Genomic DNA, 27,605 nt, shown 5'->3' with positions numbered 1-27,605 from the left:
TATTTTTCAATTGGCCTTTTAGAGAGAAAAAGAGAGGGAGGGGAGGGGTTAATTTGGTGAGGGGGCTTGGCTGTAATTAGCCCACTGCTGCAAAACCGAGATACAGAAATCCATCGGGCACCAGTGTGGGGGGCTCCGAGAAGCAGCGGAGAGATGGGGGAACGGGTTGTCAGTCTTGGGGGAACGGTGGAGCGGTGGGGTTGACTTGCGGGTATTGTGCGCGTCCCCCGTGTCTCTGTGTTTGTGCAATTTTCCCACCCCACCACCCTGTGTCCCCCTCTCTCCTCCCCCCAATTCTGCCCTGCTCTTGCCTTCTATTTCGGCAGGTGCCCCCTCCCCCAACCCCTCCCCGCTTTCCCTCGCCATGAGAAAATTCTGTTTCTGATGGCTCTGCGGCGCTTCCCCCCCTCCCTCTCCCCCTTTTTCTTTTCTATTTTTTTTTTTGTGTTGCAACACCACGGTGGTGCGATGGCCTTTCCTCCATGCCACACGGATGCAGCCTTCTGATAGGAGGGCCAAGTCGGCACATCCACACACGCACTCGCACACGCGCGCACACACTTTCTCCCACGGACACGGGCCACCCCGAGCAGGATTGCGCCTGGTTTCCTTCCCCTTCCCACTCCACTCGCCCTCCCTCCGCCATGGCTCCTTCCACCCGTCTTCATACGGGGAACGCAGCACCCTTGGCGGAGGCTGCTCCCCGCGCCGCTGCCTGCGTTCTGCTCGCCATTGTCCCTTCCCGAAAGCCGTGGCGTGTCGCAGTTCGTGGGCTTAGCGTGGGGGAGAGTCTTTGGGGAGAGGGACCTCAGGATGAGGGGGTGGGGATGAGGGTAGATGGTAGATGACAGTCATGTCCTCTTTTTTTTTATTTCCCCCCTCCCCGGAATAAGCACCGACTGATAATGATCTCATTTAACCATCCGTGTAATCTATGTGTGCAGCACATGGGGGCAAGGTTACCGGGGAGGGCAGTCTGGACCCGGTTACCTTGGGGAGATCCGATGCCTGAAGAGGAGACCCAGGCCCCCCATCTTTCCCGCAACCCGCACACATGTGTGCTCTCTCACACATGCCAACACACACACACACACTCACACACACACACACAGAGCTCTGCTCAGTGGGATGTGTCAAGCCAGAGGGCACTGCAGAATCTCCCAGACTTGTCGCGATGTGTCTGGAGGATGGAGCGATGATGTCTTTGTCCCGCTGGCTCTCGATGGATGATGTCTGGGCTGGGGATGCTCGGTGGCCTTTGTGTGGTCTTTGGGTGAGGGCTGGAGGGGTGGCTGTGTTTTGTCAAGTGCCAGGGTCTACGGGATGGTGGGGGGAGGCGGGGGTGGGGGTGGGGGAGGCTGCCTTCCCTGGGCGGTGCTGCAGGAGCGGTGTTCGCTGGGCATGATGTGGTTCAGGAGTGGGGTGATGGCCCTGGGTAGGAAGCCGACGACCTTCTCTCGCTTGGCAAGAAAGGCCAAAAGCAGAGGAGTGGGGGTGGGGGGGGGAGAGAGAGGGCAGTTGAGAAGTGGGTGGTGGGGGAGAAGCTGCTGGTGGGAGATCCCCGTCCCCCCTACTCTCCCCAGCCAGCCAGCCAGCCAGCCAGCCGTGGGCGGGTGTGCTCGGGGATGTCGGGTGGGCGGATGCAGATGGAAGGGGAGGAAGGGACAGAGGTGGGTGAAATTGAGGGTTTTCCCTGGCATGTCGGGAGCCCAGGGCAGAGCGCGGGGGGGATGGCCCTGCTGCCCCCGCATCCGTCAGCTCCACCAAGCAGCACCGGCCCCTGAGGGGCGGCTCAGCCTCGCGGAGCTGCAGCTCCCCCCTGCCTGCCCTCAAAGCGCTGCCCTGTCCCTGGGCTGGAGAGTGGCCGGCCGATGTCCTCAGTGTCCCACGTCCTTAGCACCCGGACGCCATTTTCCCCTCTCCGTGGGCTCAAGGTGTATCTGTCTTGATTAGCAACGAGCAGTTGAAAGGGGTGGGGTGGGGTGGGGTGGGGGATATCTGGCCTGAAACAGAAATCCTGCGAGCAAAATGCGGATTGTCCCGTGCTTCTGCCGTCCCCCTCCCTGCCTGGGCTGACCTTGAGAACCAAGGGAGGAAGGGTTACGTCATTGCCAGAGCAAGGGGAGGAGAGGGGAGTCGCGGGTGGTGTGGGGGTGGGGTGGTGCATTACTGTGCCAAGCACAGAGACCAGAGTCCTCCTGCACCCCTGCCCTTGCTGTGTGCCGGGGAGACTGGCAGGAGAAGATTTCGCCCCAAGCTCGCGCCCAGAGCCGGGCCAGCCTGGAGACTCTTTCCCGCTGCCGTGGTCAGACCTACCCCCCCACCCCCCAACTGGCGTGCCTCTGCTGGGGGAGGCACCTCCAGCCTCACTGCAGCTCCGACCCCAGAGGCCCTGCAGCTCTGGCGGCTGCTCTGCAGATGACAAAGTGTAGCGGCAAGGCACGGGAGAGGGGCCAGCCACAGGTGGCAGTCCTGGGCCGGGCAAGACTGCTCCCCAATGCTGCCTGCGGGTCTCAGCTCCAGGGACGCTCCTAAGAGAGGCCAATCCTGCTTCCATTGCTAAACTTGCCCCATGACCCCACCCCCTGGTCACTCTCCAGCCCTGTCTGTTTTCCTTGAGCTCACATCAGCTGGTCACAGCCCCATAGGACGTAAGGACTGAGGTGTGGAGGTGAGCGTGGGTGTGGCCCCTTCTTGCGAGGTGCTGCAGTCAGGGATGCGTTTTATTTGTGCTTCACAGTGTTGCCGTGCCCAGGACATTACCTGGCACATAGTAGGTGACCTCCAGATAGTTACTGATGGGAGGAAAGTACTGTGTGGGTTGGACGTTCAGGCTGGGGCCTTGGGGCCTGTCTGGAAGCTGAACTTTGCCTCTGCAAGGTCCCATGTCGGCTGGAGGAATTGCCAAGTGCTAATTTTTGAGTTTAGTGTAAAAGTCTTCTCTATTCTGGCTTAGAGGGACTGTCGCCTTCAGGATCCCTCTTCTTCATTGTTGCCATTGTCACCACCACTATCATCATCACCATCATCATCAACATCCTCCTCCTCCTCCTCCTCCTCCTCCTCCTCCTCCTCCTCCTCCTCCTCCTCCTCCTCATCCTCCTCCTCCTCATCCTCATCCTCCTCCTCACAGTAGTAGAAGTATTCGAGGAATATAGCTTCCTTTTCTGAAGTTTTTAATATGTATCAAGTTCATTTTTTCATTACCATTAAATATTCACTGAGGTCCCTAAACAACTCAATGCAATATACGATTATTGCCTGCCTTTTACAGAGGAGAATGTGGAGGCTTAGATAAAGTAAACTTGTAGAATGCACGATCAAGGGTTTGAACTCAAATCTGAATTATTCCAGTGTCTAGGGCAAGACTTTATTTATTTATGTTTGGGGACCATACCCAGGGATATTCAGGACTAATTTCTGGCTCTGTGCTCAGGGGTCCCTCTTAGGAGGGGGGGTCTGTAAATGGTGCTAGGGTTCAAACCAGAGTGAGCCACTGCTCATCAAGTGTCTTTAACACTTATACTCTCTCCCTCTCTGCCCCAGATTGTGAGTTTTATACTATCAGAAATTTAAGAAGGAACTATTATCTCATGCAATGCTCTTAAATATAGTGAGGACACTGAGGTTGGAGAGACTTGTCCATAGTCACAGGTCAAGTTGGACCCAGAGACAGAGCTGGAATGTGGGTTTCCTGGTTATCCAGGAGAGAGGGCCCTTTCTACTCCAACTTGCTGCCTGTGCGGTGTGTGGACCATCTCTCAAAGGCGATTGTGCTGTCAGATGTCTGGGATATTCTCTTCCCTTTTGCCATTGTAGAAGAGAGTGAGGCTTGTTGAGGTGGGGAGGGGGTGTGGTCTGCCTCTCTACAAGGCACTCATGACTCTTGCAGAGATTTAGGGAGACTGAAGCATTTGGGTGGGCTTTCCTAAGGTCATAGAGCGAATGATTACTGTTTAAGGTCATGCTCTGAATGTGCTGGAGGAAGACACCCCAGGGGGCTGTGTTTAGGTCCTGAGACCTGGGAGCAGGCATGTTTCTCCCAGGCTGGCTTAGTTCTTGTTTCTCCAGAAAGGGACACCTGGGCCAGAATCTAGCCTGAGTGCATTTGACTTCTATTTCTAGAGGTTGCTTCATGACATCATGATGTCATGAAGTGTGGGTTAAGGGTGCTTACCGGGACCTCTTTTCCACCTCTAAGATTATCTTTGATCTTCAATTGTGGAGGAGTTAAAATATCCTATGCCCAAAGTGTCCTGATTGTGATAAAATATATGGTCATCCTTTGCCATGATGTTACCGAATTTCTGTCAGTGGGAAGACAGAAGAAAGGGACAGGCTAGGCTAGTGGTGTAAGTCCAATTTTAGGGCAAGAAGGTGGTGGAAGTATAATCTTTCCCCAGAGATATTTTTACTCCCCATAATTTTAATTACATGGGATGAATTTATTTTGGGGGGATTCTCAAGTGGTGTTCAGGATGTCCAGGCACCCCTCTGAGCAGTTCTTTACCAACAAGCCTAGAGTTCAATGTGAGGGCTTGAGGATGTGGTATTGCTAGTGTCTCGTGGTGCCAGGGACCACCTGAGCCGTCCCAGTGGTGTGTGGAGCCCTGCAGTGTTCTGGGCCTCTAGGGCCTTGGAAGACTTCAGGGCTATACCTGTTGACACTCAGGGGATCATGTGGTACTGGGGATACAACTAAAATGGGCTGCTTGATGTATGTCTCCAGCCTCTAGGTCCCTTTTAAAGAGTTAGGACCCAAACCTTCTGATCCATCCTCTCCTGAGATGCCACTGTACCGACTAATCTAAATGCCTCTACTACAGTGACTCCTTGCCTAGCTGCGTCCCTTTTGTGGCCCTGTGCAAGGAACTCTATGCTAAATTCTCAACAGTGCATCCTCTCATGTTCACAGCACATGACTAGTGCTGGGCCACTGCCCCTTTCCTATAGGACAAAAACAGGGAGGGGAGAGGGTGTTTAAAGAGGTTCAGTAGCAAATCCTGGGTCACCTGAGAATCTGTGGAGAGGTGATGACTTAAGCCCAGCTCTGGGGTCTCTATCACACCACGACTGTTTATTTGCTGGGCATTCTGGGTCTTAGACATCGCTATAGCCAAAGGGACACTGGACTTCAGGGGGGGCAGGACACAGATGCTTGGTCTCTGGATGGCACTCTGGGGAGCATATCCCAGACCATCTCAGTCACCTCATTCCCTTAGAAACCCTGTCTGAAGATGGGGCGTAGGTTGAGATGGTGACGGGTGGGCAGAGGCCCAGAACTGGAAACGTCTTCGTGCTTGGCTCTATGGCCCTGCTTGTGATGACTCCCCACACTTCGACCCTGAAACTGGGGCCTGGCCTTGGGTGAGATGCCAGCAGTGCCCTGGCAGAAGCTGGTAGCAGAGCATCCCGCTTCACTCTAGTTCCCTGCTATGGGCATTGTCTGCATGTCTCTGGCTAGGAAAATTCTGGTTAGAGAGTGGGTCTTTGGTTGGTTGGTTGGTTTGGCTTGGAAGTCACACCTGGTGGTGTTTGGGGCTTACTCCTGGCTATAGGAGAAGATATTATTCCTGGCAGGACCACATAGGGTGCTGGGGATTGAACCTGGGTTGGCTGCATTTAAGACAAGTGCTGTACCCACTATTTTACCACTCCAGCCCTGCAGCTAGAGAGTTTGTGAGAACATCAGCGAGGGAGCATCATTCTTAGCTCCGGCTCTTGGTGGGACCCTGCACTGCCCTGTACCCTGAACCCTGCAAAAATGGGATGGGAGCTGGGGGGTCTTTGAAAAGGGGTCTGGAGAAGGCTCTGGCCCCTCACCCCAGGGTCTTTATCTCTTCTGCGGCCAGGCCAAGATAGTGGTTGATTGCTCTTAGCTGGGTTCTGCTTTGGGGTGACGGGGACGGCTTGTCCATGGTGGAGGCTGAGGTGTCTGCAGGAGGCATCCTCTCCCCCAGGGAGAGATGTCATGTCCATATCCAAGTGTCCAGAGTAAGAATAAGGGGTTGTCTCTAATCCTAGAGACAGGGACGGAGGAGGCCCTGTGATAAGCCAGGAGGAAAGGGTGAACTTTTTCTTGGCCAAGAGGCAGGGATAGAAGAACACTTTTTTTTTTGTCTGGTTGAGGGGCTGGGCTGTAGCCCCCAAGCTGAGCTGCATTAGCTTCATTGCAGTCCCATTGAAGACTGTGTTTATTTTTCCAATAATGTGTTAATTAAACATCGATTTCCGGGCGGAGGAGAGGGAATTGGATTGCCAGAGCTAAATGGAGTGAGGAGGACGGGGAGCTGGTGCGAGGGGCCCCCAGCTGGAGTCAGCATTCTCTAGTGTGGCCCCAGGAGGGGCTGCGGAGGAGCGGTGGGACAGCCTCTTCTCCTGGCTCCCAACTTTTGGGGGCATTATTTTTTTTTCTGCAGCTGCTGGGCTGTCAGGTCAGAGGGCGAGGGCTCTGCTGAGCATCATTTCTCCACCCCTGCCTCACATCTCGGCTTTCTGACTCTGTATGGACACTCGTCTAGGTGAGGTCCTGACTTCTCCAATAAACATGTAGGGAGATGGAGATGTGCTTTTGTATCCCCGACTTTGCATATGAGGAAGCTGAGGCACAAACACATTAGTGAGTTCAAGAGCAAAGCTAGGGGCAAGGAAAGGGGTAGAAAGGATCTGATGTTATGGTCAGCAGACACACTGCCCAGCACCCAAGGCCCTCTGAAGGGAAAGAAGGAAGAGAGCGGAGCATCCGGTAAGCAGCCAAAGACCCCCTTAGTCATCTCCTCAGTGGCCGGGCAGGCTGAGCTGTGACCATGACAGCCACCGAGTGGCTGCTTTGTGTTGTGGCTGCGAACATCGCATGAGGCTGTGTCAGGCATATCCTGCCCATTCTTGGTGATGAGCGTGGAGCTGGGAATGTCAGCCTGTGTGCGGGGGTAGATTCTGGCAGTGATGGAGTTGATAGAAAACCTCCATCAAGAGACCTTCAGGGCCAGAGCGATAGTACAGAGGCAGGGCACTTGCCTTACATGCGGCCAGTCCCAGTTCAATTCACTGGCATCATCCTAGATGTCTCCTGAGCACCACCAGGAGTAATTCCTGAGGGTAGAGCCAGGAGTAACCCCTGAGTATTGCGGAGTGTGGTCCCTAAGCCAAGAAAAAAAAAGAGAGAGAGAACTTTTGACAGCAGTGTTCTCATGATCTGAAGCAACACCTGAACTTCCTGAAGCTTCAGAGCCACCAGTAATTTTTTGGAGGTACAATTTGCTTGTCGGATATGGCCTCTGACCTCATATGTCCCCTAGAAACCAGGGTCTTGACTTCTGAGCTGGTCTTTCCTTTTTTAGTCCCTGGCAGTTCAGCCAGGCCTCTGGTGCTGGGTGGGCTGTTCTGGGGTGCTTGGGGGTGAGGATACCCTGGGTTGGTGCTTCTCGAGCTTCACAGCATAAGTGAACATAAGTGAACCACCGTACTAAAATACTAGTCCCATGCTGCACCTCAAACCCATAACATATAAGCACTTGGGGGAGAGACCCTGACTTCTGTGTATTTTAAGTCTCCCCAATAGAAGCCGGTGGAGCTGTCCAGCGGGGCTGTGAATCAGGGACCCACTGTTAGTTCGGCTTCTGTTTTGAGGGTGAGGTCCAAAATATCTGTCACTGTCATCCCATTGCTCATCGATTTGTTCAAGTGGGCACCAGTAATGTCTCTCATTGAAAGACTTATTGTTACTGTTTTTGGCATATCCAATACTCATGGGTAGTTTGCCAGGCTCTGCCTCGCGGGCTCGATACTCTAGGTAGCTTGTGGGGCTCTCCGAGAGGGCCGGAGGAATCGAACTCGAGTCGGCCGCATGAAAGGCGAACGCCCAATCGCTGTGCTATGGCTCCAGCCATCCAAAATATATGGGTGACTGTTATACTCAGCCCATATGCAGGGGGCTGGGGCGATGATTTTATCCACTTGTTTTCTTCATTAGAATACCAGGTGTTTGTTGCTGTTTGTTTAGTTTTGTTTGGGGACCACCCCCATCTACGCTCAGGGATTAATCTAGCAAGGCCTGCGGGACCATGTTTGGTGCCCAGGATTGAACCCAGGTTAGCTGCATGTGAGGCAAGTGGCCATCCTGCTGTGCTATCTCTCTGGCCCCTGAATAACCATTTTTCGGTCTGGGGCAGCTTTGGCTATAGAAAAGTACAATCCCAGGCCCTACAGCTAGGTCTGATTCAGAGGTTCGTGGCCTGGGCCTGGGAATCCTCATTGACAGCCACACACTCTGTGGCCAAGGGAAGCTGGGGGTTCCAGGGCCAACCCCAGAGCCCTTATTTCTTTGCATGTCAAAGTGACACACTCCCTCTTGGGAGGAGGAGTGACATGTGAGGCTGTGAACTGCTTTGTCTCCTGTTGTCCCAGGGGCCTGAGTCTTTTTTTTTTTGTCAGGACTGGCTGTGCTCTGCTGACATGGGGTGGGGTGGGGTCTCGAATACACTGGGTTCGTTGCCCAGGGTTCCTTGCCCTCCCTGCCCCCACCCCAAGCCCTGTATTGTGCCCGGGGTATGGACAATGCAGAGGGAGGCCAGCAAACTTGCACCTGGAGGCCTGGCAAGTGCTGCTCTCTGGTTTGGAAACATCCGAGTAAATCTCTGCACAACTTGAGTGCTGGGAAGTCTGTCAGCAGCAACCTTCCCGCGCCTTCCCGGGGGACGGGGGAGCTGGCTTCACTGGGGTTTATCTTGCAAAGCTGTCAAAATAGTGACTAGTCCTCGGCTCACAGAGCCTAAGGGACCTCCGTGATCCTTCAGGCCAAGGCTCACCTTCTTAGAATTCACTCATGCATCTGGGGGTGGGCTGGCTCCTTAGTAGGCACCTATTGTATGCGGACAAGGCAGAAAGTGTGCGGAATATAGGACCAGACAAGAGGGAGACTTGGTTTAGGCTTCAAACTTCAGCTCCGTTCAGTGCCACACAGAGCACCTGTTTGCACCTGAGCGTGAGCGCTCAGAGGGAGAAACAGAGGGGGCCCTGGGAATTGGGGACACCCCATCTAGAGAGGCAGGGCCCATGAGAGCTTGCACAGCCCACTGTCAGGCTGTGCGCCTGTCTTCACTGGACCCTCACTGTGAGTCTCAGAGGCAGGTGCTGTGACTATTTCTGCCCGGAGATGAAATTGGCAACTGAGGCACCCAGGGGGACCCTGGCTGGCCCTAGCTCTGAGGTCTGCTGTGACGTCCCTGTGAGGGTGTGAAGGTGGCTCGGAGCCCCTGGTATTTGCTTCCAGAGCTGCGGCATGTGGCGGGGGCGAGAAGGGATGTTAAGAAAAGCAGATAATCCTGGCCACGGAGGGAACTCTCTGATGCCAAGCACTGTGTGAAATGCTTTCCTGAAATGATCTAGCTAAGTCTCGGCACAGACGAGGAAGAGCAGGGGCCTTCCCCCCTTCCTGCAAGCATGGAAGCTCAGGCTGGGACAGCTCCGGTTCAGACCACGGGTCCAGAGAACCCTGCTCTGTTGGGCTGCAGGTCTCTCACTGGCTGACCAAGAATGGGTAACCAGGGGTTCCCCCAGAGTCCACAGGCTGGCTTGTTGTGTGCCAAGGAGAACCCAGAAGAGAGACCCCAGGGAGCATTTGGGGCTTGGCTGCCCCAGTGCTCTGAGTCATTTCTGGGGCTCCCCCCTCTACTGGACGGTGGGGCAGCCCTCCTCAGCTGGGAAGTTCGCCCCCTGAGGCTTTCCTGGGGATGCCCCCTCTCCAGCCCCACCTGAGGGCGCCCCCCACAACAATCCTCTTCCTGTATACCTAAGGTCCCCTCTCCCACCTACCCTGACCAGATCTTCAGGGAGCAGATGTGTATGGATGCGGTCACAGATGATGCCTGTGGACCAGAGGCGAGAGGAGAGGGTGGGGAGAGGGCGTGCAGAAGGAGAGTGTGGTGGAAGGAGGGGAAGAAATGCCTGAATGGCTGTTGATAAAAGAGCAGGTTTCTGATTAGTGTTTGAGAATGCAGGCTCATTTCTTCATCAGCTTTCTCCAATGCACAGGTGAGAGGATTTGTACACGGAGGCAGGTGCTCCCGGAGGCTTCTCTGTGTCCAGAGAGATGCTCTTCCAAGCTTGGCAGATGATGCAGGCAGGAGCAGGGAGGTGCCAGAGGTGGGCTGTTCACTTTTGGGGGCTTTTCTTGGGGTCTTGGGGTGAAGGGGGCTCCCTGGCTCCTGGGCTCTGACTCCAACATGGGATAATTCCTTGGATTACTGGGATTGAGACAAGGAAGGGAACCAGAGGCATAGGAGGTGGGAAGGGTTGGGCACAAGTTTTGAATGCGTTTGTTTCCTTTTTGTTTAAAACTTGGTTAAGTTTTAAAAAATATTTGAACAAATTCCTTGTCACCGTGGGGATGAATCCATCCCCGGGAAAGAGTTGAAGCCTGGCTCTCTGGTTCCTTGTCTGAGGAGCCAGGCGGGTACCCATGAGCCGAGCATCTACTCTTCAGGCACGGAGGGCGCTGTGCCGTATCCGTCTCACTAGCTTGCTGTAAAGATGCACCTCAAGTGCTTTTCCACAACAGCCACTTGTGCAATTGAGTTTCCAGATTTAGAAGTTGGCTAGAATGAGGCCCCTAGCAAATTGTGGCATCTTAGGTCTTCTGCTTTAGGGAAGAGAGTCCTCTAAGCTGCGTATCTCTCCTGGGCCCCTGAAGCACCATGGAAGACTCCTTCTTGGGGGAAATGGGTCGACCACTTTACCTAGGAAATAAGTAGAGGGCAGAATAAGCTTTTTGAGGGCGAGGAAAAGCCTCTCTGCATAGGGTTGGCGTCTGGGAGTTCTCTGCACGAGTGCTCTGGAGAGGAAAGATCCCGTCCGCCTTTCAGAATGCTGACCCCTTAGAGAGAGTTGTCAAGTTCTATGATGCAGACATGATTCAAACACTTACCCAAGAAGGCAGAGCTGGAATGGGAACCTGGGGAGCTGAGCTGGACAGAGTTGCATGTGGAGCGTGGAGGGAATTTGATGGAAGCAATGCTGAGAGCAACCTTGTGGGTAAGTGGAGGGACGCCAGGGGCCTGGCTGGTCTGGAGAGTGTTTAGAGGGGTATACAAGTCTGGCCGGATTTGTTGATCCCTAACTGAGGCGCTGCTCCATTGGCTGTCCACAGTGTACCCCGTGGTATCATCTCTTGAGTGCTTTATCTGTGGTTCCCCTATGAAGGCCTCAGGTGGAAAGAGGGAGAATATTCTTTGGAAAGTCAATGCCACTCACACACTAAAGTGGCCTGGTGTGGGCTTCTACCAATTCATTTCTGCAAATATCTGCCGAGTATTATGTTTATCCAGGAATATATGCTTATTTCTGGGGATACCAAGAAGAGTAATGTTTGCTATTCACTGGTAATGGTCATTATGAATGCTTATAATCACAGTGGGAGACCTGGATCCAGGAGAGAAGAGACCACAGGGGTTTCTATGAAGGGGCTGATTATATCCTGCCAGTGGCAGGAAGATGTATAAGGATGGGGAAAAGGGACCAAGGATGGCAGGCTATGGAAATAGCATAAAGGAAGGAGAAAAACCAAGGAATTTCTCCAGATAAGCAGGAGATTAGACTTTCTAGCACCTGGGCACCGGCCGAATGAGAGATGGAGCTGGAGAAGTCTCTAGATAAATTGTGGATGAACCTGGAATAAAAGATGCTAAGTGAGGACTAGTAGGAATCCCATTTTGAACTAACCTAATCAGCGAAGGGAGGGTTCACATAATTAGAGTTTTGGAGAATGGTCATTAGCTGTGGCAGTGATGTCAGGTTTGAGCAGGGTTCCAGGTAGGCATGGCCATAGTCGGGGCATGACCTTGCAGCCAGCAACAACCTACCCCTAAGAGCCAGAGAGAAATTCTCTTCCTCTAGACATTGAAGCAAAGTCTTGGGATTCATTTTGGCTGGATTGACTTAGGTCCTGGGGCAGTGGGGAGGAGTAAATGCATCACCCGAGTTGTTTTTCCCTGTGGTGGCTTTGCCATGTGTGAAGGCAGGAGTGGGTGTTTGCAGTGTTCAGGATAGAGGACAAAGCCATTTGGACTTTAGTATGTGTGTCTTGGGCAGTGGGAGCTGCATTTGCGTGGCGAGGTGACTTGTTTGAATTTTTTAGAAGAGCAGAATCCTGGTGGCAGGATGGGAAAACACTGGATTTGGTAGAATTAGGGAAGAGGAGGACACTTTTTCTACTGACAACACTAGCTCTACGTGCTCATCAGAAGCCACAGCTGGATCACGGAGCCCAGCACAGACTAGGGTCCACATGTGATGCCCCTTGCTCCTGGTGTGGAGCAAGCAGGAGGGAGGAAAGGCAGATCAAGGTGGGACAAAAGAGGGCCAGGGTCTTCATCAATCAACATGCATCTGTGGTTTTTGTTATCCTTCAGTGAAGAGAAGCTCAGGATCTTTTAGGGGTGCTGGAGGGCTGATGCTTCAGGCAGGTTCCTTCTAAGACTTTCTGGTTCCCCAGGCAGAGACTGAGCTGCAGGAACCTGAGCTCAAGCTTTCTGGATCTGAAATTTTTATTCTTCTTGCAGTGTGAACACTGGACTCCACGTTGATTGATAGGTGCCTTTGCATCATCACCATATCCTCAGGGACCCAGGGCCTTCAGAATTGCTGTGCTGGTTTCCTTTTGTATTTCGTGGGCCCACGTGGGGCTCTTATGGGCTCTGGACTGTGTTTGGAGAATTAATTTGCTTTATGCATCAAAGTCAAAGGAAGCTCCCCTCACCCCTCTATTCCTTGTTATAAAGCTAGACACTTATAAAAATGGGAAATCCCAACCCAAGTTCCCGAAAGTCACCTTGTTTAGGTAGTCCTGTTGAGGTGGGAGTAGAGGTAGAGCATAATGGGGGCTTGGCGTGGTTGAAATGTTCTGAGTCCTAAGCTTGGGGCTGAAGAACTGTGGTTTGGATATTCCCTTTGCCGTGTGTAGCCAGATATCCCAGGGCTCTTCTTGGCTTTTACATGTCTGAGAACTGCTGTGGAGGACAGTGCTTGGGCACACTGAGTGCCTCATCACTCAAGGCCTGCTTCCTGGGCACTGTCCCCGAGCTCCTCCAATGCTGGCTTGACTCTCCTGTCAATGCAGACAGCAGGTACAGTGTCTTCATTCGATAGATGTGATGAGTGCAAGGTCGGGGATGTGCGGCAAATTTCCCAAGCGAGTCTGGGAGGGGTGAATTTGGTAGTTTCTGACTTCAGAGACTGCTGAGGGGTCAGATGTGACAGGAGGCGTATGAACTTTGCGGTTGCACAGACACACTTAGGAGAGCTCCTTGTTTGCTGTTTACCAGCAGAGGGGCCACTTCATTTCCTGAGCCCAGTGACATTCTCTGTCAATATTTGTAGTTGATGGTGACTCGGACTGAAGAGACTTGTCTAATAGTAGTTGGTAGAGGCAGGCTTGGAGCTCACATCATCTGTGTCCAACCCACACTCCCCGCAACACATTGTGTTTCTGTCTGGGCTATATGGAACCACCGTCACAATAGTAATTAAAATGTTAATCATTCTGATCATGCTAATTGGAAGCTTCTGGGGAGGAATGAGACAGGTAAAGAGATTTTATTTTTATCTTTCTTGTTCCTTCCAAAATTCTGCCACCTAACTTTGCTTAGGAGAAGTTGAAGAAAGAAGGCTAGGGCTAAGTGGACAGGGGAGCTGGTAAGATCTCAAGGTGTGGGAATAATGGTAGGTTGAAGTATGAGAAGGTGAGAGAAATCATCAGAGTAGAGTGGAGCATTCTAGAATTATCTGTGTGTATTTGGGAGGAAGAAGAGTTCCCAGAGTGAAGTTGAAGAACCTGGCTTCATCGATGCTTTTGGCCCTTTCTAAAATGAGTATTCGGTTAGCCAGTGGCGTTTCCGTTGTAGACTACAATGGGAAATGTGCCCTTTGTATGATCAACAGGTATTTAAAAGAGCCCAACTCTCTTCTACCCTCAGGCAGCTGAAGAAAAAGCTTTAGCAGCAACCTAACTTGACCAAGGCTCATCCCATTGTAGACAGAGCTATCTGAGGCCAAGGAGGGTCACAGAACACCCCCAAGCTCCCACCTGAAGTCGAGCAGATGTCTGGCTGCCCACCCACACAGGGGGCTGTCAGGAACTCCTGAGCCATGGTGACTCTGGGGCTGGGGGCTGGTGTTTAGATTCTCACTTCAGGCTCCATGGAAGATTGGGGACAAACCAGGAAGTGAAGGCAGACACGCACTCTGGGGTCCGGATGCAATAGATGTTCGGGAACAGGAACCACTGCAGACCTTGAAAGGGTGTGGGCTCCCCCTGCAGAATAGGGACAGTGCAGGCCGCCATGCTCTTTGTTATTGGCCTTGTGATTTTTATGATCTTGCTTTCTGAAGGCCTGAGATGTGAGCTCTGGAGCTAGAAAGACTTGTATGTGAACAGAGTGATTTCCTCCCCGAGTGTATAGACTTTGGACAAGTTACTTCCCTTTGAAGAAACTCATGCATCATTTATAAAATTAAACTAAAATGGCCCAACCTCCGCAGATTGGCGGAGAATATTATATGAGGCATTTAAGCAAACTACCTACTTTAGCACTTTTAGAATTATAGATTTGCCCTGGACCTCTCACTTTTTTTTTTTTGCCTTTTGGATCACACCTGGTGATGCACAGGGGTTACTCCTGGCTTGTGCACTCAGAAATTATTTTTGGCAGTGCTCAGGGAACCATATGGGATGCTGGGAATTGAACCTGGGTCGGCCGCGTGCAAGGCAAATGCCCTACCTGCTGTGCTATCGCTCCAGCCCCAATTTGCCCTGGACCTCTCACTTTGACTGAAATATGTGTATCCAACTGCTCAATCATCATTTTTGCTATTGCTGTTTTTGTATCATAGACAGCAGTGCTCAGATGCTAACTCCCTGCTCCATGCTCAGGGTGGTTGCTTGGTGGTATTTGGGGGACCATGTAGTTTCTGTGTCCAAATTCAATTCTCCTCTATGTAAAGCATAAATTCTAGTCTGTTGTTATCTTTCCTGTCTCATTATCTTTACCTGTTAAATTTGAATAGTTTTACATTTAATATCTTATTTACCCACGGTGCAACCCTGCTCCTCCTAGTCATCCTTGTTACAGAAATAGGAGTTTTATCTTCTTAGCTGCTCACACCTTATGGATGGAGAATCATTTTTTAACTTCTTTCTTGCTCTCCTGTACCATGTCCAACCTGTCAGCAAAACCTGTAGGGTTGCTCTTACGAACTGGACCCACAGTATAACGACAGCCCTGACGCATGTGGTCCAAACTGCTGCCTCCAACTGTTATCTGGATCATTGCAGTAACTCCCACTGGACTCGGGTCTGCACCCCAGACTCCATCTAGTATTGTTCTCTGCATGTCGGCAGGCATGAGCCATCAAAACGAAACATCAGGGGCTGAGGAGATGCGGCAAACGGTGCACTTCAATGCTTTGCATGCAGGCACCCCTGGTAGTCTCTGGCACAGCGCTGCTGGGTGTAGCCCGGGAGTCCCCCAAACACCACAGGAATGCCCCGTCCCAACAAGAAATAAAGAATTGCTCTGCTAGGAACTCTCTGAGGAGAGTGTGGGGTGTTCGCTTAAATAGTAGAGTACATGCCCAGCGTGCGTATGGGAGAGGTCCTGAGTTTGATCTCTGACACCACGTACTCCCTTCCCCTGCACCACTGGGCACGGCCCTCGTGGTCCCCCAGCACCTCGGGCCAGAGCAGCACAGGACCTGCACCCAGCCACTCACTTCAAACCCTATCAAAAAAATCTTTCTGATAGCTTCTGACCCTCCCTGCCCACTTCTTGTTCCTGTTCACCCAACCTCGCCTTCCTCTCTGTCCCCTTCATCCTCTCGTCCTTCTGGCTGCCTCTCCGTGCCTCAAGCCCGCTCAACCAAGTTCACCCTCTGCACCCGTGTCCCCAGTCTCAGCATGAGGAACCTCACTGGGGGAGTATTCCCCCAGCTCCCCTTCCCGGGCCAGGGCAGCACCTCCCTTCGCGGTTCTCTCACCCTCTTCCCTTAACTTTTTTTTCAGCACCTCACACCATCTGACGTGTTACGTAGGTGTTTATTTTGCTTATTGTCTGTCTGCCTGCGGGAATAGGACCTTATCTCACCCGAGGGGCTGGCTGGACCAATGCCTAGTGCATCTGCATCGGCCACTCCTCTCCATAGGCATGCGCATGCGTGGCACCAGCGGACACGCCCACTCCCTTGTACCAGCTCCCTGCTTGCATAGTCCTTGAGGATGCAGTGAGACTGGAGCATCATCCCTGACTCCCTTTCTTAAGCTATTTACAAGAGATAAGACCTGGATCCTTTCAGAAAAGTTATTGTTCTAGTTCTTTGGGGTGAGGTGGGGCACCTCCTAAGTGTTCAGGGGGCTACTGCTGGCTCTGCGTTCGGTAGCCAGGCCAGGCACTGGTTGGGACTCCAGCATATGAAGCATTCACACAGTCCATTGGACTTTCTCTTCAGTACTTCCCTCCCCCCCATTTGAAAAAAAGTATACATGTGGGGCTGCAGAGATGGTGTAAAGAGTGGTGTGCATGTTTTGGATACTCCAGGCCCAGCAAGTGACTGCACGGTCTTGCAAGCACCATTAGGACTAAGCCAGGAGTAACCCTGAAACATGGCAGGTTTCACAACAAAACAGGAAAACACACACACACACACACACACATATACACACACACACCCCTAGTACACAGAGAGGCATCAAGAAGGAAGTGGGGATTACATAGGTTCCCCGGTTCCAGAAAGAACCACTGGAATCATCTACTTGCCCTGCCTCCCTGCTTCCTCTAAGTCACAGATTTCCTATTTGGAGGAGAGGGATAAATTGGAAGGCACAGTCTCTAGATGAAGGGTATTATTAAGGAAACTGAGGATCAAACTGGCAATGACACACCACAGTTGTCTGCTGAAAGCAGTGTGACCAGGAATTGGAAGAATTTGGCCTCAGTTGGGACTCTGATAATAACACATTGCTTCACTTCTCACAAGATCTGGGTCTCTTCCTTCACAGGGAAAAGAAAGTGACACCCAGGAAAGAAAGGCACCAGGGAAACGCATTTAATGCTTATTTTGCTTAGTTTTCAAAGTATTGCTGTGGATGAAGCCTTCTGTGAGGCCAGGAGAACTGTGTGTTTCAATGCAAATAAACACAGTAAGAGTCAGGTGCATGGGGCTGGGATGGGAATGAGCAGAAGTAACGAGGCTACTCTTACAAGGAGTTACTTTCTTCTGGGATCTTAGTGTGTAGCATTTAATCCTGGTGTGGATACTCTGCTGTGGGCTCTGTGAGTTGTTTCACAGATGCTGGCACAGAGGATGAGAGAGGGTGTGACGGTTTGCCCAGGTGTGTCCTGTGAGAGTGTAGATTTGAACCCTGGCAGTGTAATTCTAAAGCTCTGTCTGTCACTACGATGAAATATGCTTCCAGAAGTCAGCACGGAGGGCCAGGTGGCCCAGTAAAAAGGGATTTAATTTTTGTTTGTTTAGGTTTTGGGGGGTTTGTTTTGGGACTACACCCAGCAGTTCTCAGAGCTTACTCCCGGCTCTGTGCCCAGGGATCCTTTCTTGAGAGGTTCAGGGGACCATATGTGATGTCACAAGTCAAAGGGTCGACTGCATGCAAGGCAAGCATCTTACCTGCTAAATGATCTCTCCAGCCTCAGGAGGTACCTTCTGATAAGGTTAAGGCAGGATACTGCGACTTCCCAGGGGATGACCTCCTAGAGGGGTCTCCCAACCCCTAGAGTTACTCTATTCCATGCACAGATGCACTGGAAGATACTGGTTCTGTATTTGGCTAGGAATTTCCTCCTAAACGTGTCCTATTCCATGGATTCTTAAGAGGTGGGGCCACTGATTTGAAATAAGGGGGAAAATTGTGGCAGAGACACCAGGCAGCTGTATACAACGCTGCAGTTCAGGGCTTTGTTGGCAAGTGACTTTATGCCTATGGATGTTGCATTGTAGAAATGGTTGAGTGGAGGCTATTCCCTTACTCCAATCCCCCTTATGTCTGTGGACAAACTCTAGTGATCTGACCCTAGGGTGACATCTCTCTCTCTCTCTCTCTCTCTCTCTCTCTCTCTGTTGTTTGGATATTGTTACACTGTCTAAAGACAGGAGAAGACTCCTGGGCATTACTGCTGCTCAGATGTTCAGATGTTAAACTGATACTTACACTTGATCTTATCCACAGAGTGGGGAGATGCCTGTGGTTTCATTGTCTCGAGACCTGAGTGGGGAGGAGGGAGAGAGGCTTCTTAACGCAGGTGATGATGTGGTGTTTGAAGGGGGGTATTTATTTATGCAGCAGCTGGTGAGAGAGAGAAGTATTGTACTCAGCCTTGCCCTGAGAAAATACCTTCCCTCTTAGCTCTGTGTCTCCCGCAGCCCATGTGCATTCTGCTCATTTGATGCATCTTTATTGAGCACTTGCTGGGTCCAGAATGGGGCCGGCTCCTCAGGTCAAGTGGAGGTAACAAGTGGGTGACCAGTGTTAGAGTTGAGCCACATATTGGAGAGAATCCATTTGAGGATGAATCAGACATGGGGGTGCAGGAGACCAGTATGAAGAAGACTCCCAAGTACTGAAGTGAGTAGCCCTCAGAAGCTTCTCCACATAACTCCCTGCCTAAGGAGTTGGCGCCAGGTTCCTGGGGACAGATTTTAGGAATTTCCAAAAGGGGAGCATGGGAGAGACTGTGGGAGGTGTCAGCCACAGAGCCTAAGTGTTTACCATCTTCTCTTCTGGTAACATGTTCAGGCTCAGTCGCTGACAGGAAGTTGCCATTTTCCAGTCTTCCCAAATTCTCCTCAGCATGTTCAGTGTCTCCTACCTTCTAGGTCCCCACCTACACAGGGAGAAAGAAGATGGGGAGGGCTTTTAGAGTGCTCTCCAGGCTGAGGGAAACTTCAGGAAGTCCAGCCAGGACTGAGGAAGGCAAATAGGTCCAGCTCCCACCAGTTCTGATAAAGTTGGTATCACTGATCATCTTTCACAAAATTATGAATTTTTCAATATTAGTGCTAAAATGAAACCTTGGAGTTTGTTTAAGGGAAATCTTGACTCTCAAGAGTCACACACTGAAGTCACATGTCAAGTTGAACATGAGGACAAAGGAGAGCTTAGGTAACTCTAAAGTGGGGGTAAAGGGAATCTTGAAAAGCCTCAAATGATAGGATCCCAAAAGTCAGGGAAGTGCTAGTCCAGGGATTCCCTGGGGTTGTGACTCAAGGGCCATGCCCTGGAAGTAGAACTGGCTCTTTCACTAAGAAACTTGTACATCAAGGCTTAGGTGGAACTGCAGGTGACGATGTTCAAGCTTAACTGGATGGAAATCAGAGTTCAAGGGGACTGTCAGTCCCTGCCAGAGTATGGCACCAGCAAGTGTGGCAGGTCAAGGGCCACCTTCTCTGTCAACCTTGCTTACCCTAGCGGGTCATACTCTGCAGTGGTGTAGGAGACATTTTCTACTACAAATGCCCACTAGGCCAATTTTCTCTCCCACCACCTTCCCCCTCACCTCTGGAATTAGATCCATGGGAACATGGAGGAGGCACTGACCACGTTTAATTCCAGGCGAGAGGATCACACTGGGCTTGAGACGAGGACATGATCTGTAGCCACAGTGGTGCCTCAGCTGCATGTGATATATGTGGCTGTCTCAGACTCAGTTGCCCCAACGTAATGGCCAGAAACCACAGACTGATCCTACGGTGACTTTGCTGTGCCCATTGGATGGGTGATTCAGTGTTTGTTGAGAGCTAGGGATTTTTCTTTCATGTTTCAGATGCCTTGTACGCGGCCAACCTGGGTTCGATTCCTCCATCCCTCTCGGAGAGCCCAGCAAGCTACTGAGAGTATCCTGTTGGCATGGCAGAGTCTGGCAAGCTACCCATGGCATATTCGATATGCCAATAACAGTAACAACAAGTCTCACAATGGAGATGTTACTGGTGCCTGCTCAAGCAAATCAAAGTGACACAGATTCAGATGGAAGTTCATGGCTAGCATTTCTCATGTCCTGCCCTCAGAATTGAGAGAGGGTTGAGTCTGTTAGCTCTTGAGTTAGAGTTGAGGCTCAGTTTGTGGGGAGAGAGCCCACCGGGGGGAGAGCACGCTGACCCCTACCTTGAATGCTCTTGCCCTGTCTTCTGCTGGGCCTCTAAACAATGGGACTGAGCAGCTCAGAATGTTTCTGTGGTTAGGTGAGGTCAGAGATTTGTCCCCTGATGATCAAGGACTGACCTGGGATACCCTGACTTGCATCTGGTAGGAGAGGAAAGTAGAGACTCATCAATAATGTTGTCCTGGGGCCTTGGGCAGAGTAGGTGGTCACCCAAGAGATTCCAGAGATGGCTGGCTCTAGGAAGGGACAAGGGAGGACAGATCTTTCCAGCATCTTGGGGTGAACATTCCAGTCCTCATTATGTCTGGTGTCATCTTGGGCCCATGCATTTCATCTTTGAGTCCTCCATATTCGGCTGGCACTGGCCCCTTGGCATTGGTTTGAACATCATTTGTCTTCATGTCTTATGTTCTCCATGTACTCCATGTAAGAGTGATGCGATTGATTACCTGTCTTCCAGACACTGGGGGATCCTGCGTGCTCAGCTGCCTCAGAAGTCTTAAGAAGCTCATTGTGGATGTCATTGTGGGGAGGTTAATTGTGACTGTCCCTTCCCCATCTCTCCTTCTCTCTCTCTTTATCTCTCCCTCTCTGCCTCCCCCTTTCCCCCATCTGGTAACCTCCACTCAGTTTAAGTACATTTTAAATCTCAAGCTGAGATAATGTTTAAGGACTATGGGTCTTGAAAATTAGTTCCCAGGAATAGCAAAAAGAATGAACAGAAAGGGATTGCTCTCAACCAGGCTCAGTGTTTGACACTTTGATCTTCATTAACCATTTGCTTTCTCAGAGTTATCCTGGAGGGTGAATCATTCATTCACCTCCCTCACACCTAGCCCCTTGGTGCTGGGAATTAAATAGAACTTCTGTGCATGCGCGGTATAAACTTTACCAATGATCCACATCGCTGGTCCCCTTCATTCATTCTTCCTTCAGTGCTTTCTGCCTCACCCACTGGAAGATGCAGAAGTGTGATAGTTGTGCTTATTTTGAGTGTCTGCTCTTCAGCGCTTTCCTTTGAACTCTGACCACAGCTCTGTGAATGCCAGTGCCAGCATATAAATTATCCTGCGGGTTTGTCCACTCAGTGGCCTGTATGCATAATCAATACAGGAGGTTGCCCCTGCTTTTAGCCAGGATACTGAAGAAGACCTTCCACTCTCAGAGATCAGGGCACACCAGCATTTGTTCTCCGCAACCTCCCTGCCTTCTCGATCCCTATTTGCTTTCATCCCACTCTGGGAGGTTATGTGGCAGGATTTTGCATATGGAACACAGTTCCTGTGACTGCCTCAAGCTTTCCTGTGTAGCAGCCTGGAAGGTGCTTAGTTATTTCTCAAGAGAGAGGAAACTTAGGCCACCATATGCTTTTCCTCTTGCTGTTCGTAACACTGCAGGTGCTTCTGACCACTTCCAAAGTGTTCACGACTTTGGGGGCAGGCTGAAAAAGAGGGAGTGAGAGGGAGTGAGCAAACTTTTTCTTTCCTGGTTGGGTTAAGTTAACTACTCTTGGTTAGAGGAGCTGTGTTGGCTCTAATATAGTCCTCTCTGGGGGGGTGTATTCATGGCAAACACGATTCCTTTGAAGCATCTATGGGGGCCCTTTTCTTCTATTTTCTTTGTTTTTCTTACCCATACCAGATAGGACAGGGGATGGTTTCAAGTATGTTAGAAGTGTGGTTGTCTCTTCCGATACCTGCCTTGCTCCAACCTTTTCAGAACATCAATAGAATGCCATTAAGAAAAAAATGAAGCACTTTGTAGCTCTTCTGACTCAGAGCAAGGGACATTTGGAAATGCTTTTTGTCGAGGAATGAGTATAACTAAGATGGAATATGTACTCACTTTTTGGTAAGTCTGGCACCGGGCTCTTCTCTTCACACTTGTCGTCTGGCTACTGTTTTGCTGGTCCCTATTCTGAGGTCTTGGTCCAGTTCTGGGCAGTGCTCTGCTGGTCTGGATTCTGCCTGGCATGCGAGTTTGGTTGTTGACTTCTTGTTCCTCTTCCTGCCCAGCCACAGCTTCTGAGAGAATCTCTTCTGCCCTTCATCCCTGCTGAGCTGAGTGGACACTAGTCCTGCTGTCCCAGCTCTCAACATACTTGAAACCATACTGGCCTATTGTGGCAGGAGTGAGCATGCATGGCTGCCCAGTCCCATCCTGACCTGCAGCCTTAGCATTCAGAAAAAAAGCCAGTCAACCCCATGGTTCTAAATCCTGAGGAGTTTGGAAAAGTCAGCTGGTGGTAGAAGTTCCTGAGATCAAGAATAATGGTTTATCCATAAATAAGCTTAGGAGACGGTGATCAGGAAAGAGAAGAATGGAAAAATAAGCAGAGATCAGAGAACTATTACCATGAAGAAAAGCAAAAGAAAAAAGGGCCTAGCTCTCTTTCGTTTCTGAGAATATTGTGATTCTAGCCTGTTTCCTCCTTGAAAAACTCCTTGGACACGGATGCTTTCCACAAATCTAGGGTTGAATAAATAGTACCAGTCCTCTGTGAATGTGTTCGACCCTTAGGTAAGGGCACAAGACGAGCTTTTTCTCAAATAGATGGCTGGAGTGGGCTCTGTTGAAGGCACTAGTTTAGCCAACTTTCAGACTAGCTCATTTCTTGTAGCATGAGAAAAATTCCTGGAGGACCCTTTATCTTGCTGTATATTTGGTGAATTGTAGTCAGAATCAGGTGATGGGCATGTCTTAGTCATGTGGAGGCAAAGTGAAAAACCTCCTGCAGATCTCTGGCTGTGGGACAGGGCTGCTGGCTCCACAGAAAGTTCTAGTGATGCCAGAAATTGGAAAAGTGTGGAGGTCAGCAGAATCATGCTGTCAGAACCTGCTTTGTGGCTTAAAATGGATGTTGACAAGAGGCCAAAGTGAACTATCTAGAAAACTGTGAGAACGGTTTCATGTAAGAGGAGTAAATGCGGCTAGCAGGAAGCCCAGGACAGAGAAGCTGAAGCTGGAGGAACGGCATGCCAGTGCCTGTGTGCTCACAAAACCATACCCCAGCCTGTCCACTGGTCTTAAGACCCACACACCAGAGCCCCCTCCTTCACAAAGCCATTGAAAAGCAGTGGCGTGGTGAAGAGATGGGTGTTAGAGAATTATAGGACTGAGATCCAATCAGGATCAACTTTGTAACTGTGCATCTCACTGTGATTTAATAAAAACAAAAGAAATGCAGTGGCAGCCTGTGCTATGTAGAGTCTTCCAGATTTCCTTGGGTTTCTTTATATTTCTCTGGTTGTAAAGATAGTCAGAGCAGCTGACATATATGGTGCCAGGCGCTTGCTGAGCATTTCCCAGGTATCATTGTTCTTCCCACCATGTGAGCAGCAGCGTGGTCACCCCCTATTACAGAGGAGGAAATGGGTAAACAGAATGTTTCCTACCCTGGTCCTGGTTCCTCTGACCACCTGACCCTGCTCTGAATCCTGCTCAGCTGTTTGGTAATTACCGTGCGGCGCCTGGGCCCTCAGTGGGAGGCCCATGTTGTCATGCTGGCTCTGTCCCTTGGTTGGTCCAGTGTTCCAGGAGGTTTCCCTGGGGGCCGCTGTGCTGGGACATACCTGTTGATGAGCAGCTGCCTCGTCCTGCCAGGAGTGGAGACCAGCCAACCTGTTCTGAGGCAGGAGGGACATTTTTATGTCAGAGTGACTCGCCTTTAGAATAGAAGACAGAGATGTTTGTACCTGAAGCATGATGGTGACAGCTACTTTTGAAATACAGCAACATCCTGAGACTGGGGAATGAACAGGAGATACTGCTTGATCGGTGCATACTGCTTGGGCGGGCAGGTCTTCTTACAGACTGTGGCAGATCTCGGGGCTCAACCTTCCCTAGTGAAGCTGGTGTGATGGGAAGCACTCCAGGTTTACTCTCAGTATAGTGGTTGGAAATGCTTGTTGGTTCATCTGCTCTGTCTGGATTGAGAGGACGTGGTATTGAGGACTCAGCAGGCAGTCCTGGGAAGGAGGCCAGCCTTCAGCCATCTGCGAGTGGGGCTATCCGTTATGTAGGAATGGGAATGAGTCACCTTAATTGGACAGAAGCATCAGATAGACTTCAGCCATGGGAGGAGATGGAGCAAGTCTCTATTGGTTGTATCTGTCTTAGTGAAGTGCAAGTGCAAGACTCTCAAAGTGGTTCCCCTGTTGCCAAGACACTCTCAGATTCTATCCTAGACGGTTGAACCTGACGCTCTTGAGATAAGGCCCGGAAATATTTGTTTTACTTTATTTTATTTTATATTGGATGTGAGAACTACACCTGACTGTACCCTAGGATCACTTCTGGCAGTGCTCAGGGTACCAGGAGATGTAGTGGCCAGGATGAAATTGGAATTGGATGTCTGCAAGTCAAGCACATTCCCTGCTGTACTATCTCCCTGGCCCTGGCAAGTTGTATCATGAAAGCCTTCCTTTCCAGTCATAGCGACAGATACATCAAGAGAGGGAAGGGAAGCGGGTGGTTAATAAGTGTCTTCCATAGAGATGCCTGCTCATGGTAGAGAATCATAGCAGTAAACAAGAATAAGTGGTGGTGCAGTGATCTGGACAGATCCAAAGGTCTCAGGTGAGAAAACACTGAACTGCTGGCTTTATACGGTATAATGAAGAACATACTTAGACTTCCCTTCTGGATTTAATTTGAACAACAGCAACTTCTTCAGTACTTCAGAGCAGCCTTCCCAAGGGCCCACCAACCCTTGTCATGCAAAGGCCCTTTGCAGAATTCAAGCACTGAGACATTCCATTTGATGAGGGGGTGGGTTGGGCTGGTGTCAACTTTGGGGTGTTCAGTGTCATTGAATGAGTCTGTGTTCTAAGGTGCTGGCTTCCCATGCATCAGTTTGATGGGTGAAAGCCTCTCGCTGGCTTCTGAACTCTGGTTCTGCACCTGTGAAATAAGGGTGGGTTGATCTGCAGCTCTACAAGGTTCTCCTGATGGTGATACTTTGTAGTTCTCAGAGATGTCCCAAGGAAAGTCCGTGGTGACGTCATGCTGGAAACAGAAGTGTTGATGCTGCCACACTTGAAGCATTAATATTGCAGGCAACAGTCTGCTGACCATCTGGAAGAATCTCCCAGAGCACCAAGGGCCCTGAACCCTGATTTGAGAACTGGGTTTTAGGACAGGTGCCTCATTAATAGAAATGACTTCCTGAGAATGTAGCCAAACAGGCGTCCTGACTTTGCGTGGGTCTAAACTCTCTACACTGCCCAGCCTTAGGCACCTAAGGGCCAGTCTACATCAAGGCCCCGGGTGCTTCCTTCTGATCCCTCTGGATCAGGAAATAGCTCTGCGGCTCTCTCGTGCCGAGTGACATGAACTGTTAAAGCATGTGGAGCTTTGGAGTTGCTGCAGGAAGGCGGCGGAGAAACGCCCAGCCTGTGAGCATTCTGTCCTTGCTTGGCTGAAGACGCTGTTCAGATCTGGGGAGGGTGGCGAAGGAGCGAGAAGCCGGGGGTGGGAGCAAAGGAGCCTGCCTCAAGGACTGCTTGTACTCCCTTTCGCTTCCATGGGACTTTGGCATCAGAGGCAGTGAACACGTACAAATCTGCTGCGATTGACCTTTTAAGCCAAACCAACTTGTATGTTCGCTCTGCGAAGGGGCTGCTGACAAGTTTCAGGCTGCAGGCAGAAGGTGGAAGAGAAAGGGAAAATATCACTGCCTCAGGAAGGGAGCTCATGGCAGTGACATTGTCAGACATGGTTGACATTCTGTGCTTCTGTCTACTCAGCGGACGTGCTTCTGAAGTGTGCCTTTAGGGAGCCAGGAGGAATGCGACAGAGAGTGCACAATCAGACCTCTGTCCAAGCCAGGCCACCAGGGTGGAGAGAGGTTTGGATGACCGAGGCCATTGAATTCAATCTTATTTCAGGCTAGGGCCTCAGTGTGGGGGTGGGGGGTGTAGGGTACAGGGAGATTGGGGCTCTGAACTCTGAATGGAAGCAGTGGAGGTGAGGGAAAAAATTCCAGTTTTTTGGCCCCTCATTAGGCCCTCAAGGACTCCCCTTTTCTCCATTTACTCTGAAAGTGTGGTGCTTGCTGCCCTGGGAGAGATTTCATTGCAATTACTCTCTAGTTAGACAACTGAACCCATCCTGCGTGAAGGAGAAGGAAAATCAAGAGAGGAGGACCTGACAGCAGCGTGACTCCATTGCTTTATCTGAAAATGAAGATGCCACCTGCTCTTGTAACAGCCAGAGAGGACCTGAAAGACTTTTTCAAATTGAAAAAGTGACATGAAGCAAACTTTAATCAGCTCCTGCAGAAGGACATTGGGTACCATTCTATAAAGATGCTGCTGCATTCTTGTTTCTGGGGTGTCCAGAACATTGCTGGGCACCTGCCCAGGAAGGTCAGCTGTCAGGGGTGTGAGGTGAGGGGAAAGGGGAAGAGATTGAATTGGGTAACCGAGGAGTCCATTCGAACTCCAAATGATTCATGGGAAAAGGCAGATGGTCCTATGGGACCTTCTTGTTCTTTTGTTGGTAAAGTGGTCGAAACATCTCAAGTTCTGTTGACACCAAGAGTGGGAAGATTTCGTTGCTGATGTGCAGGGCAGGTCCCTGTCAGCTCAGACTCTTTGGCCTTTTCCAGGGACAAAAGTAAAGGAGGGAAAGGTACTAATTTCCAAGCCCTTGGCACCTGGCATAGGGTGAGATAGCTGATGTGTTCTAATTCAATCTAATCATCACAGTACCTCAATGGGATGGAAAATTTGCTCTTCCTGGAGCTCTTGAGGAGGACCTGGAGGTTGGGGACAACCCCTACAATTGATTATAGTCGTGCTGGCAGGGAAGTCCTCCAGTGTACACTCTGGACCAGGGCCACGGTCTCCTCCTGTCTCTGTATGACTGGTGGTGTGGTGTGGTGGGGTGGGGGCAGCATGTGGAGTGCCAAGGTCATGCCTAAGGTCCTGTGCCTTTCTCTGTAACCGTAGGTCGCCTCTCATACTGATGTCCACAGGGGGCTCTCCAAGCTGGACTCTCTCTAGAGCAGCCTATTCTGGGGGCGTGGGGCATCGAATGGGCCCAGGGAGGTCTGCATTGTGAGTCAGGAGCCTCCTCTTAGCTTTACCCCATGTGTGAAATATGACCCCCTGGGGTCCTTTGGAGTCAGAATTACTCATTGTTGGCATTCAGGCACTGGGTAAAGCCTTCACCCAGCATGTCTGTTGTAGTTGGATATTGGTCACCTGTTGCCCAGTGTTCTGGCTCCTGAGTCTGTTGGTTTTTTTTTTTTTTAAATCCCAGTTTTTGTTAGTGTCATGGTTCAGCTTTGGGTAGAAAGTGTCACAGTCTTGTTGTCTAGTTGTTTTTTCATCCTCTGCCCCTTGATACATCTTAAGGCAGAGAGGTTGAGAAAGGAGTTGGACTTATGACCTTAGAGTTTAGAAACCATTCTCTCTCTTTACATTTTTTTGTTTA

At 50.7% G+C, this 27,605-nt stretch overlaps 1 protein-coding gene and 1 pseudogene across 19 annotated transcripts in view; one reads left to right on the top strand and one right to left on the bottom strand.

The window, feature by feature from the left end:
• Positions 1-15,386, bottom strand: part of LOC101541260 (DNA-directed RNA polymerase I subunit RPA12-like) — a 39,062-nt pseudogene extending 23,676 nt beyond the window's left edge.
• The window catches only part of NRXN3 (neurexin 3), a 1,748,572-nt gene that overhangs the window by 2,995 nt on the left and 1,717,972 nt on the right, over positions 1-27,605 (top strand). The window lies entirely within an intron of this gene.

This window comes from Sorex araneus, chromosome 3 (assembly GCF_027595985.1).
Source record: "Sorex araneus isolate mSorAra2 chromosome 3, mSorAra2.pri, whole genome shotgun sequence".
Lineage (NCBI taxonomy): Eukaryota > Metazoa > Chordata > Mammalia > Eulipotyphla > Soricidae > Sorex > Sorex araneus.
This window is presented reverse-complemented; position numbering and strand designations above follow the sequence as displayed.